A 14348-nucleotide genomic window follows, 5' to 3' on the forward strand; every position below is an offset into this window, starting at 1 on the left:
GAACACAACACATCAAGCCTCACAGTAACAACACCTGATAAGTCCATGTCCTTTGTGACATGTCAATCATAGTGAAGACAACTCCACTCACAGACCACACTGCACCTACCTGTCATATTATATAGCTGGCCATTCAATACAGTGATGCCATTATGGAGAAAAACTCTGAGTTAGCCAATACAAGTCAGACACCCTAACAGTTCACATCTGGTGTGTACCTTGTGAATCTGTAGTATAGCCATGTGATCAGTCAGACCCAAACACAGAGCTAGAGCAGCTGATACCCGACACATATAACACTACTCAGCACACTGCAACAATGGGCCATGTACCACATATAACACACCCATACACATCCACTGAGTGCAGTATCAGAACAGAAGTACCACTGGAACATGCATGTAACATCATGGACCACTTCCAATGCCACCACACATGCAGGTATACTAATTCTATTGTGCACCATGACAACTCCAGCCTCACACACACCATTCCACATATGGCAAAACCTGTCTAAGAGGTCAGACAACACACATCTCAGAGGGGTATGTTTAGCATTCATTAGGCACACATGGACAAACAGCACTGGCTGTACACCAATTACACATCTCACTGCCACACAAGGCAGCCTGAGGAGACTAAATCAAAATATTGAATCACATCAACACTCCATGAGCGATGCAAAATCAAACCACTAATTATCTGCCACTACTCATTGCCCACGTCAAGCTGTACTAGTCACAGGCCACCAGATGTGCCCCGAGATTTCCATCTTGACATGGTGTAGGCAGTTACTCAGCATTGCAGCATAGGAATTGCTATTGCTTTGTCATACATGCCATGCACACAATGGTGACAAATTAGGGATCTCCCAGGGCACAAACCACCTCTAATACCATCCCATAGGTTTAAAGGCTACATCCCCCAAGAATAGCTCCTAGGAATGCATGATGTGTGCAATCAGACCACATATATTCTACATATTGCAATATCTCAGTTTGGCTACCTACATATACCCGACAGTCAGCAGATCAATCATATATGCCTAGTCAGCTATCAGGCCTATACTCCTGCCCCATGAGAACCATATCTGTGGTGGAACTCTATTGGCAGCCTCACAACCTGTCAATACCAGATAAAGTACATGATGTACTTAGTGCCAGTGATAAAAGGAGAGTCACACAGTAGCATGTGGCAACACAGTTGGGAGTGGCTTGACACCACAGAGTCACTAATGGAGATGGATGGAGCTGGTCATATACAAAGCTTAGGGTGATCCAAACACTCACAACCATTGTATGGCCATGATAGAGTCAGACATGTGCCTATGTCATCAGTACAATTCCACATTACAGACATGGAGAGGAATGAAAATGTGAATTGTACATCCACTGACATGGCAACACATCTACTAAAGATACTTTGCCAGGGTGCCTAATACCCATTACGATGAACATGTAGCATAAACGACAATGTCAATTTGCCTGCAGTGAGGCACCCAATCCCAGTTAACCCCTTCAATGCGGGCATCGGCCACTGGCCGACGCCCGCACTACCTCCCTTGTGCGGGTCACGACCAGTGGCCGACACCAGGGAGGGGGTTAATAAATCCTCGGGTGCATCGCACCCGAGGATTTTTTTTTTTTTTTCTAACCCCGGGAGACACGGAAGCTTCTGTATCCCCCCCGCCCCCCACCCGCCCCTTTGTGACGGTGCGCTGACGTTACAAAGTTGATTTCCCCATCGGAGCAGGAAGCAGCCTTGCGGCCGCTTCCTACTCCAATGGGGAAAACGGCCTTCCCCACGTTCGGGAAGGCCTCGTAAGAAAGGGGAGAGTCTTCCTGAAAGTGTTACCTGGCCCCCGATCGCAGCTGTGCTGTGCCCGTGGGCAGGGCGACACCCTGTGGGGGCAATATTTTTTTTAGATGTTGTAGGGTTTCCCTGGGGACCATTTTGGCCCCCAAGGAAACCATACAACAACAAAAAAAAATAGATCTATATATATATCTATATATATAGATAGATATATCTATGTAGATATATCTATGTACATGGATATATCTATAGATATATCTATGTAGATAGATATATATAGAGAGATAGATCTATATATATATCAATCAATCAATCAAAGAGATTTATAAAGCGCACTACTCACCCGTGAGGGTCTCAAGGCACTGTGGGGGGGGCAGGAGGGGGGGAAAGGGGCTGGGAGGATCACTGTTCGAAAAGCCAGGTTTTGAGGCCCTACCTGAAAAGAAGTAGGTTTTGGGTCTTGCGAAGGTGGGTTGGGAGGGCGTTCCAGGTTTTGGGTGCAAGGTAGGAGAAGGATCTGCCCCCGGTGGTGGTGTGTTTGATGCGGGGGACAGAGGCGAGAGAGAGGTCAGCTGAGCGGAGGTTTCGTGTGGGGGTGTGGAAGGTGACTCTTGTTGAGGTAGGCAGGGCCTGTGTTGTGAAGTGATTTGTGTGCGAGGATGAGGATCTTGAAGGTGATCCTTTTGTCAATGGGGAGCCAGTGAAAGGATTTGAGGTGTGGAGAGATGTGTTCGTGTCGGGGGAGGTCGAGGATGAGTCGTGCTGCTGAGTTCTGGATGCGCTGTAGTTTGCGCTTGAGTTTTAGAGTGGTGCCGGCGTAGAGGGCGTTTCCGTAATCAAGTCTGCTGCTGATGAGTGCTTGAGTGACAGTTTTTCTGGTCTCTGTGGGGATCCATTTGAATGTTTTTTTCAGTATACGGAGTGTGTTGAAACAGGAGGAGGTGAGAGCGTTGATTTGTTGGGTCATCGAGAGGGAGGAGTCTAGGATGATGCTGAGGTTGCGTGCGTGGTTGGCAGGGGTGGGTGCAGGGCCTAGCGTGGTGGGCCACCATGAGGTGTCCCAGGTGTTTTTGTGTGGGCCAAAGAGGATTATTTCGGTTTTGCTTGAGTTGAGTTTCAGGTGGTTGGCTGTCATATATATATCACTTTTGTCAATATGTGTGTGGTTTCCCTGGGGGGAAAAGGGTCAGACTTGTCTAGTGGCAGTTTTAGTGCCATAAAGAAGCGCAGAAGGTTTATATGCCTACTGCAAAGAGCAAATCTGTATTTTATGTAAATAGCTGAGTACATTAGTAAAGTCAGCCATTACCTGCGCTATAATACCAATGAAATGTATGTGCGGGGTGTAGGGCGGCTATGGAGAGATGAAGGGCACTTTTGCTGGGTGGTAATGAGGGAATCCGAGGAGGCGGGAGTGGGAGCACCAATAATGATTGTTGGACTGGGCGCAGGAGGTGCTAAAGACTGTGACGAATGGTATGTGACAAGGTGTTTTTTGAGTGTCTTGAAAGAACGTGCTGATTGAGGGAAGAAGCACAGGTAAGGTGGCCTCTACTGTTGCACGTATCTCACACACACCATCGATTTTGTGACTGTCTACGTAGGCTAGTGTTTTAGAGCAACAGTTTAGCCAATAGCAGAGATGGCATCTTGATGGATGACTGCTGCCGGCACTCGGGTTATAGAGGACAGCTCTGACATAGGATCAGAGACTGAGACATCAGATTCTGAGACATCATCTGAGGGATAGGACAATGGCGCAGACTCTGGGAGTGATTTTTCACTCGGAGGAGTCCCATTCGATAACTCCTCTTCCAGTACATTATGAGGGAGGTGATGAGGACAGTCCTGCTGTCCCTTCGCAAGCTGTTTGTGCAACTGGGTAATAGTGGATTAGCCCAACCCAGAGAGCAGGTGAATGCGGCGGCAGGCAGAGAGAGAGAGAGTGCTCTCTTGGGAGCTCCCCAATTTAGTTCAGCCCCAAATTCCACCACCCAAATCGTATTGTGGAGACATCAAAATTATCCATGGCAAAACAAACTGGTTTTGTAAGGCAGGCACCTGTGTTTTTGGTCCTGGGTTCGGCGGCCATATAGAGAAACCACTAAACCCAAACATTTCTGGAAACTAGACATTCGGGGGAGTCCACAGAGGTGTGACTTGTGTGGATTCCCCAAAGTTTTCTTACCCAGAATACCCTGCAAAGCTGAAATGTTGAATAAAAACTCTATTTTTCTCGCATTTCTGTCACACAAACTACAGGAATATGCTGGGATCCACTAAAGTCCTACCACCCAGTGACTCCTAACCTGTCCTGATAAAAACACTACCCCACTTGAGTCCCTACACCTAGTGCCTGCGTCAGGAATGGATCACCCCAGGGTCAACAGCTGCCTCATGTATGGACCAACATTGACCGTTGGGTGATCTATTCCTGTCGCGGGCACCAGGCCTACCCACACAAGTGAGATATCATTTTTATCGGGAGACTTTGGTGAACACTGGGTGGAATGAAATGTGTGGCTCCTCTCAGATTCCAGAACTTTCTGTCACTGAAATGTGAGGAAAATGTGTTTTTTTAGCCACGTTTTGAGGTTTGCAAAGGATTCTGGGTAACAGAACCTGGTCAGAGCCCCACAAGTCACCCCATCTTGGATTCCCCTAGGTCTCTAGTTTTCAAAAATGCACAGGTTTGGTAGGTTTCCCTATGTGCCGGCTGAGCTAGAGGCCAAAATCTACAGGTAGGCACTTTGCACAAAACAGCTCTGTTTTCTGTCAAAAAATGTGATGTGTCCACGTTGTGTTTTGGGGCATTTCCTGTCGCGGGCGCTAGGCCTACCCACACAAGTGAGGTATCATTTTTATTGGGAGACTTGGGGGAACGCTGGGTGGAAGGAAATTTGTGGCTCCTCTCAGATTCCAGAACTTTCTGTCACTGAAATGTGAGAAAAACGTGTTTTTTTAGCCACGTTTTGAGGTTTGCAAAGGATTCTGGGTAACAGAACCTGGTCAGAGCCCCACAAGTCACCCCATCTTGGATTCCCCTAGGTCTCTAGTTTTCAAAAATGCACAGGGTTGGTAGGTTTCCCTAGGTGCTAGAGGCCAGAATCCACAGGTAGGCACTTTGCAAAAAACAGCTCAGTTTTCTGTAAAAAAAATGGGATGTGTCCACGCTGTGTTTTGGGGCATTTCCTGTCGCGGGCGCTAGGGCTACCCACACAAGTGAGGTATCATTTTTATCAGGAGACTTGGGGGAACATAGAATAGTAAAATAAGTGTTATTGCCCCTTATCTTTCTCCACATTTTTTCCTTCCAAATATAAGAGAGTGTGTAAAAAAGACGTCTATTTGAGAAATGCCCTGCAATTCACATGCTAGTATGGGCGCCCCGGAATTCAGAGATGTGCAAATAACCACTGCTCCTCAAAAACATATCTTGAGCCCATTTTGGAAATGCAAAGGGTTTCTCGATACCTATTTTTCAAATGAATTGCTGTATACCCAGTATAGAATGAAAACCAACTGCAGGGTGCAGCTCATTTATTGGCTCTGGGAACCTAGGGTTCTTGATGAACCTACAAGCCCTTTATATCCCTGCAACCAGAAGAGTCCAGCAGACAAAATGGTATATTGCTTTCAGAAATCTGACTTCGCAGGAAATAGTTACAGAGTAAAACATAAAGAAAAATGGCTGTTGTTTTCAGCTCAATTTCAATTTTTTTATTTATTTCAGCTGTTATTTTCTGTAGGAAAACCTTGTAGGATCTACACAAATGACCCCTTGCTGAATTCAGAATTTTGTCTAGTTTTCAGAAATGTTTAGCTTTCCGGATCCAGCATTGGTTTCACACCCATCCCTGTCACTAACTGGAAGGAGCCTGAAAGCACCAAAAATAGTAAAAATGGGGTATGTCCCAGTAAAATGCCAAATTTGTGTTGAAAAATGTGTTTTTCTGATTCAAGTCTGCCCGTTCCTGAAAGGTGGGAAGATAGTGATTTCAGCTCCAGAAACCCTTTGTTGATGGCATTTTCAGGGAAAAAACCACAAGCCTTCTTCGGCAGCCCTTTTTTCCCATTTTTTTGTAAAAAACGAAATTTTCACTGTATTTTGGCTGTTTTCTTGGTCTCCTCCAGGGGAAACCACAAACTCTCATTAGAATCCCTAGGATGTTTGGAAAAAAAGTACGCAAATGTGGCGTGGATAACTTATGTGGACAAAAAGTTATGAAAGCCTAAGCGCGAACTACCCCAAATAGCCAAAAAAGGGCTAAGCACTGGGGGGGGGGAAGGCCCAGCAGCTAAGAGGTTAAGGCCAGCCAAGTCGCAGGATACAGTCAGTACTCACCCCCTTGTGGCTGCTCTATTGCCCTCAAACACCTATTCACCTCAGGGTAGGCCACTGCCAAAATGCGGGCCATTGGGGGGTCAGGGTGCGACGGGCACCCCTCCCTCGTTGGGAGGACATTCCCGGCTGGGCCTCTGTGGTCTTATGGGCCCAGCGTCTCAGGTGTTCCCACCGCTTGCAACAATGGGTGCCCCCAGGGTCTGAATTTGCTTGGTCGATGGCACGCTAGATCTCTTTTTCTGATGGGCGTTTACCTGCATGGGTGACACAGACAGAAGGAGAGAGGCATGCAGGCTGGCACCATACCTACAGCATAAATAGCAGACTCACCAAATGCTCACACATACCCATAGTCTCAGTTTGCATGCCTTAACTCAATGCACCCTGCATGCATGTACTCCCTGACCGCCACACTTATGCCATTCATCCTCACACACACCCCTATCACACATGACTATGGCATTGGGCTCACCTGCTCCTCTAGTGCCCCATACAGCTGTCCATACAGGGGTATGATCCCTTCCAGCAGCTTCTCAAGCTCTTCTTGAGTGAAGGCTAGGGCCCTATCACCTGCAGGACGTGGCATGATGGCTCCCAGAGACAGTACACAGAAGCTCACATTGTGGTGTCCTGCTTGCAAGAGTGTCAGGAGTCAAGTGAGCAAGGCTGCAGAAAATGACGATCACGGCCGCCACGTACAGGAGCGTCACCACCGGCCGTGATCGCCATTGGCCCCAGTCCCCCATAGGCAGCAATATTAACCAATGAGAAGTTTCATGGCGGTTGCGACCGCTTACCGCCATGATGACATACGCCAGTGGACTTAGGTCACTTTCAACTGTCCTGTGAAGCAGGATATGCGGCTGCCATTTTATACACATATCATGCCTTGCTGCACCAATATAAGTGCGCCATACTCGTTTTTTTTACCAGAATGCTGAGCAGGCCTATGTTGTGCCATCATGCTTAGGCTGATACCTGTCACATGCATGACACAGTGACGTCATATGGCTGGTTGTCAGATGACGTGCATGTCCAGCTACTAGGAGCCTCAGAGGCTGTGTGACCATATAGGTATATAGCATGACAATATACATGCTCAGTGAAGGACAGCTCAGTGTAACAGATATGGAACATTACACATGTGATGTGTGTCACAAATTATTGATCAGGGGCAGCAATGTGCAGCAAGGATGGTGCCCATGCCACTTCAGCATTCCCAATATAGTGTGAGGCATGTCTACAGTTAAAGGTGTGTCTGATGAGGAAATGTTCAGCCGATATGTGTAGAGTGCTTATCACTATTTACATTCTCTCCTCTCTATCCTTTATGCCCTGTGAGGAGGAGATTGAGACATGCACCATCGTACTGTCTGCTGGTCAACCTTGCAACCCTGGAGGATACGCATATCATCCTGACCTATCGTCTGGCTCGTCAGACAATCATTGATCTTTGTACCCAGTTGGAGCCAGATCTATTGGCTGCCATACGTAATACCTTTGCCATCCCTCCCACAGTCCAAGTCCTGTCTGTGCTACACTTTCTTGCCACATGCTCCTTTCAGAATACAGTGGGCTTGGAAGCAGGGATGTCACAGCCCATGTTCAGTCTTGTGTTGAAGGATGTACTGTGTGCTTTCTTGAAACACCTGGGCAGCTACATCAGGTTCACCTAATGTGTGGATTTGGCCTCTGTGAAGGCAGACTTCTATGAGGTGGGACACATCCCTCATGTGATAGGGGCCATAGATGGCACCCATATAGTTTTGGACCCTCCTAGTGCCAATGAATAGGTGTATAGAAACTGGACAAACTACCACTCCATCAATGTTCAGGTGGTGTGTGTGGCAGACCAGTACATCTCCCAAGTGACAGCCAAGTTTCCAGGATTCGTGAATGACTCCTACATTCAATGTCCCCCACATGATGGCACATCTATAGAGAGAGAGGGCTTGGCTCATTAGTATGTATGCATTTGGATGTGTGTTTGTGTTATGGCACCTGCCATCATATTCTTCCCTGTGTCTGTGTCTGTATTGTAACAGGTCCCACCTCTGTGCACACAGGTGATTCTGGCTAGTCTAACCTTTCCTGGCTAGTGACACCAGTAAGGTACTATTCCACGGAAGGGGAATTCCATTTCAATGATGCCCACAGCAGGATGAGGTGTATAACTGAAAGGACATTTGGCCTACTGAATGCCAGATTCAGGTGCCTGGACGTCTCTGGAGGTGCCCTCCCCAAAAGGCATGCCAGATCATAGTTGCCTGCTCCATGTTCCACAATCGAGCCCTGAGACATCAGATACCATTTCTAGCTGGTGATCAGGAGGCAGCTGGACCAGTGGCTGGTGATGCAGGCGTGGAAGGTGAAGAAAAGGCAGATGAGGAAGAAGTAGCTGACTCTAGAACACAGCTCATCAATCAGTACTTCCAGTAACATACAGGTATGTTGTGTGTATATTTGCAAGTGTTATATTTCCACATTGATTGGTGTCAATGGTCCTCCTGATTTGAATTATCAGTGGTGTTGTAATGTGTTTCTATCCCTATGTGTGTTGTGTAAAGTGACAGATTGCATGTAAGGTGCATAGTGAAAATGTCTCATCTCTAATATGTGTACTCTATGCAGGTTGGAAGTATCACATTTCCTATGGACAGGCCTATTGTACTAGGTGTCCAGCATTCTCCTGTTCTCCTGTCATTCCAGCAAGTAACTGTGTAATGTGTATCTTTGCCTCTCCTACATGTTTCTTGAGGCATTCCTGTTCTTTGGCCATTGGTAAATGATTACAAACTAGAGATTAGCCAATGACAGACACCAGCTGTAGTATTTTGTGATGTGTGTCCTGTGACAGGTGATGTAGAAGTGACATCTGTTGTGCCTTGCTTAGTTGGCAATCCACACTTGTCACAACATCTATGAACTGCATGTGTGCTATGTGTACCACCATTCCTGTTATCCTGATGGAGTTCTCTGTCATGGTCTTTTTGCAGGTTGGATCAGTGGATATGCTCTTGTGTGTGGCTGGAATAGTGACTCCCTTACATCTCCCCTTGGACATGTCTGTTGTTTTGTGTCTCCTACATAGGGTGCCTTCCTCTGCTATCCATTACACTGCCTTTTGCTTTAGGGGGACATACCCACATAACATATTGCTGAACAAACTTTTGTAATAGTACAAATAAAGGCACATATGCATTTGCTGTGATCTATAGGGGCAGATTTATACTTTTTGCTGCAAACCTGCATTAGCGCACGTTTGTGGCAAAAAGTATAGCGCCGGCTAGTGCCATTCCATGATGCTGGCCGGGTGCCATATTTACGTAATGGCGTTAGGGCTGTGTTAGCATCCTTATAAAGGATGGAAACAGGGCCGGGGAGGCGTAGGGGGAACCAGGGCTTGTGCGCCAAATTATGGTGCTCCACTGTTTAGAGGCAAAGAATTGCCTCTAAACAGTGTAGCGCCATTTTCTGGTGCACAAGCCCAATGGACATGGCTCCTGTCTCAGTAAAGACACCACCCCAATGGCCATGCCCAGGGGAAAAATGTCCCCTGGGCATGGCCTTAGGGCCAGTGCCGTGCAGGGGGCCCCTAGACAGGCCCCCCGAGCGGCTTTGGACAAAAAAGAAATATACTCACCCGGACTTATCTTTGGATGGGTCCCCCATCCGTAGGTGATCTCCTGGCGTGGGTAGGGGTGGGTGGGGGTGTCGCTGGGGACGGGGATGGGCACCTGTGGGCAATTTCCATGGTCTCTGACCATGGAAATCTGCCTCCAAGTCCCCTTATGCCTGCCCATGCCCAGGCGTTAAATAATGGCACTAACCAGGCTTAGCGCCATTATTTAAGGCCCTCCTCCTGTGTGTGATTTTTGCACAGGAGGACAAATAAGGCGCTAGGGGCTTTAAGACATCTTTTGCCCTGGAAAGCCTACCTTGCATCTCATTGACGCAAGGTAGTTTCCCGCTGGCAAAAAATGTCGTTAACTCCAATATTTTGGCGCTAAACTTGTCTAGCACCAAAATCTACATATGGAGTTAAGTTTGCGCCAGAGTTGCGTAAAAGAAAATGACCCAAATCTGGCACAAACATAGTATAAATATGGGCCATAATGTTTAAAAGTGTTTATTGTGCATTTATTGTCCATCAGGTGATAAGTGGGGTCATGGTGATTGAATTCATCTGAGTAGGTGGCGGAGCTGTAGGTAGCACAGGTCCAGTGTCCAAGGGCCATGGGAAAATGGAGAAATGTCATTGAACAGTCAACAGGGTGACTCAGTGGCACAAAAGGGAGAAAACTCAGGAGGGGGTCACTTCCTGGCAGTGGGTTTTGTCTTGGCCTCTGCTCCAGCCGGATGTCTGGATGGACATCCACGTTTGCGAGGGGGGCGTTCATCAGCTACAGAGGGAGGGGTGCCTGGTGGGAGGAGGAAGCACACAGAGTGCTGTTAATGTCCCTGAACACCCCTGCAATGGAGCCCATGGTGGCATTGTGGGCCTGCCACTGCTGCATGAGCTCCTGGTGGTATTCCCTCTGCAGCCTTTAGTTTTCCCCCAAAATGGTAATGATCTGGCTCATCCTGTCCTGGGATTCATGGTATGCTCCCAGGACTTTGGAGATGGGTTCCTGGCCAGGTGACTGTCTTGGGTGCCCTGTCCTCTGGCCCAAAGGTTCCCTCCCACGCCACCTGCCCCCATGTGCCTGTGCCCCTGGTACAGTGTGCCCACTCCCAGTGTCAGCAGTGCCTTCTTTGTCTTGGGTGTGGGGTTGACTCAGGTTCCTGTACTGTGGGGAACACTATTGATTGAACAGTCCTTGTGACACAGGTTTGGGGACGAAGGGTTGGCTGTGATTTTGGTGCCACAGTGTGGGGGGGTTGATGTGGGCAGGGTGAGGCAGGGAGTGGCAGACTGGCCAGGGGTCCCAGATGGGCCAGGTAGGTTGTCACTGTCCAGACATGAAGCGGTGTTGTCCTCACTGGGGCCTTCATCCTGAGGAGGGCTGGCAGACTCTGGTATCCTCTACATGGTGGCACTGGACGGGGTACCTGTGGATGGAGTGTGAGAGTGTTAAATGCTGGAGATGTGAATGGTTGTCTCTTTGTCTGATGCATACAGTGGCTTGACTTGATTCCCAGCAATTTCAATGACAGGTGCAGCATTGCTAGCACAGTTTGTGGATAGTGGATTGTGACATATGTACCATGCTCCAAAGGGATTGCTGTTGGTCAGGCTTGGTAACTTTCAGTGGCTAGGTTCTGTTCCTGTGCGATAGTTCACATGACAGGTGTGCTCCGTTAGCATTGTGCAAATGCAGGCTTGCTCTTTGTGAGTGGATATGGCTGTACATAGCAGCATGGTGTCCAAGTAGGAATGTGGGTGTATATATGTATGCAAGATTGCTTGTCCTGTCTGTGCATGTTGTGCATGGAGTATACTTTCTTAATTACAAGCCATTTCTAGGTTGTTGATCTGGATAGATGGCCCTTACGTTTGGTGACAGTGCTGTGTCTGTGTTTGGTGTTGTTTGGCATTGTGTTGTGCCATAGCATTGCTGTCATTGCCATGTTGTAGTCCTCAGTCGAAGCATCCAGTTGATGTAGCTGGTGAAATAGTCATATATGCAAGAGATGTGATGTGCTGGTGAAATAGTCATATATTTAAGAGATGTGATGTGATGTGCACATTGCAGGTTTTGATGGAGAGGGGCAGGTGCATTGTGGGAGTCGTAGTGATTGTGATTGGCAGTGCTATCCGTGCACTTGGCAGGGACTGCGTGGACATTGGGGCTGGGTGGTGGTGTGGCATGAAGGAGAGGGGCATTACGTGTTTGGGTGGGAGGTGTAGTGGGAGACTGGGTGAATTGGGCAGTGACTGGGTGGTGAGGAGGCGTGCTGGGCTGGATGATTTTGTGCCAGGTGAGAGTTAGTTACTTACCAGAGTCCAGTGCTCCGTATATTCCAGTCAGGCCCTCTGGATGCAGGATGTCCAAGACCTTCTCTTCCCATGATGTGAACTCTGGGAGAGGAGGTGGGGGCCCACCACTAGTCTTCAGCACGGCAATTTGGTGTCTCGATGTCATGGAATGGACCTTTCCTCATAGGTCGTTTTCACATCTGCCTGATATCCTGCCTTGTGCATGGATGCTTGCCCCCTGAGTTGACCCTGGATTATTCTCTGCCATAACTCCATTTTCCTGGCAATGGATGCTTGCTGTACCTTTGCTCCAAACAGTTGTGGCTCTATCCTAACGATTTAATTGACCATGACCCTCAACTCAACATCTGTGAAGCATGGGTCCTTTTGATGGGACATAGTGGGTGTGTTGTGAGTGGGTGTTGTGTGTGTAAGGGTGCAGTGTAAGGTGCTTGGTGGGGTGGGGGTGTTTCGGTATGTGTGCTGGTTGGTTGTGGTGTTTGTGTGCAGTAGTAATGTGTGTATGGTGTTGATCGTGCAGTAGTGTGGTATGTGCTGGGCGTGAAGTGTATGCATGCCTATGGTGTATCTGTGCTAAGTAATGAGTTTGTGGCTACTTGCAGTCTCTGTGTGTGGTTTTTGTCGCAAAGGATTGTGAGCTGTGTGGGGTTGTGTTATATAGTGCAGTGAGTAGTTGTTCCCGGTGTGTGTATGTGTGTCAGGTGTGGGGTATTCGAACTGTCCAATGTGGTGTTCTCTTCTTTCTGAGGTGAGTTTTTGATTGCAGTGGTTCGGACCGCCAATGGTTTTCTGCCATGGAAGAACTACTGTGGTGATTTGTGGGTCGTGATCTGGTGGGTGGGTGGAAGGTTGTCAGGCTGGTGGGACTGGGGGTGGAACCGCCTGTTTTCCACTCTCTAGTGTTCCGGTGGTGTCGGATTTGTGATTGTTTTTTGGCAGTCTTCAATGTGTGACTCTAAATATGGCGGCTGGATTACCACCACCATAACGAACTTTTGGCACCCACACCGCTGCGGTCATGCAAAAAGACCACCAAAATCATAATGAGGCCCTTAGTCAATGAATTTTGGAGACCCATAGGTGACTTAGAAATTAACAACGAGTCTTTCACAAAAAGAAGAATCTGATTTTTTTTCCGGTTTGGGGTGGGCGAATCGTTAACACACTGACTTAGGAACTCAGGTACACCATTTATGTGAAGAAAAAGAGAGTGGGGGCCAGCATGGAACCTTGGCGCACACCACGACAAATGGGAATTCTAGATGTCAGTTCCCCCTGCTCCCCCACCGCACTTGGGCATAATTATCCTGATGTAACCTAACCAGAATGTTCACGAGATCACCAGGGCCACCAGTTTTCCTTATCACCCTCCATAGGTTGTCTTGGGGAATCAAGTCAAAAGCCGCTCGAAGGTCGACAAAAGCTATATGTAGTTTCTGTCGACACAAGATGACCTGCTTCCATTGAAGGAGTGGAAATCTAAACAGCTGGGCAATGGTGCTAAATTTCGCCTGAAACCCTGCCTGGAGAGGGGAATCAGTTAGCTTTTATAATGTGAGAAGTGCATTTATTTTATAAATTATGTTTGTGCAGTGCAGAAAACGTTCACAACAGTATAACACAACATTGACACTTTTCAAAAGAACAAGGTGCTCCTAACAAGTGATGGCATAGTTAAACTGGTATAAGGCGAATAAAGGTGTGCTTGTGCTATATGCAGAAATATTCACATGTGACTGATTGGGACAATATGTTGGTATAGACGGCACTCATGATTTGAGTGCCAGAAATCACAATTACATTTTAAAACCAGTCCATATAGTTTAAATGTTGATGTTTCGACCCTTTTACAAAATAATTTAGAAAAGGGTCATCATCAGGACAAAGGACAAAGAAAATGAGACACCTAAAACCAAAAAATCAAAATCACAATTCTGTGTCAAATTACATGGATGAACACATTGAAACTAAATTACAAACATAGTTATACTAGAGGCCCAAGTTTACATACAGAAGGATTGGGGCAAAGAGACCCACAACTGAAGATGAATCAAATACTATCTTATGGATAAACCTCAGTGAACTGCAAAGGGTCTAACCTTGAACAGTACATAGGGGCCCATTGTAAACAATGGTGTGCTCCCTTTTAATGCCTCTAAGCAGGCGTTAAAAGAGCCGAAAAAAATAGTCAAAGAAATCTCTTACATTTCTTTGCATCATTTTTTTTGGCTCCCCTAATGGGGGAAC

The sequence above is a fragment of the Pleurodeles waltl genome, chromosome 3_1 (genome assembly GCF_031143425.1).
Source record: "Pleurodeles waltl isolate 20211129_DDA chromosome 3_1, aPleWal1.hap1.20221129, whole genome shotgun sequence".
Classification (NCBI taxonomy): Eukaryota; Metazoa; Chordata; class Amphibia; order Caudata; family Salamandridae; genus Pleurodeles; species Pleurodeles waltl.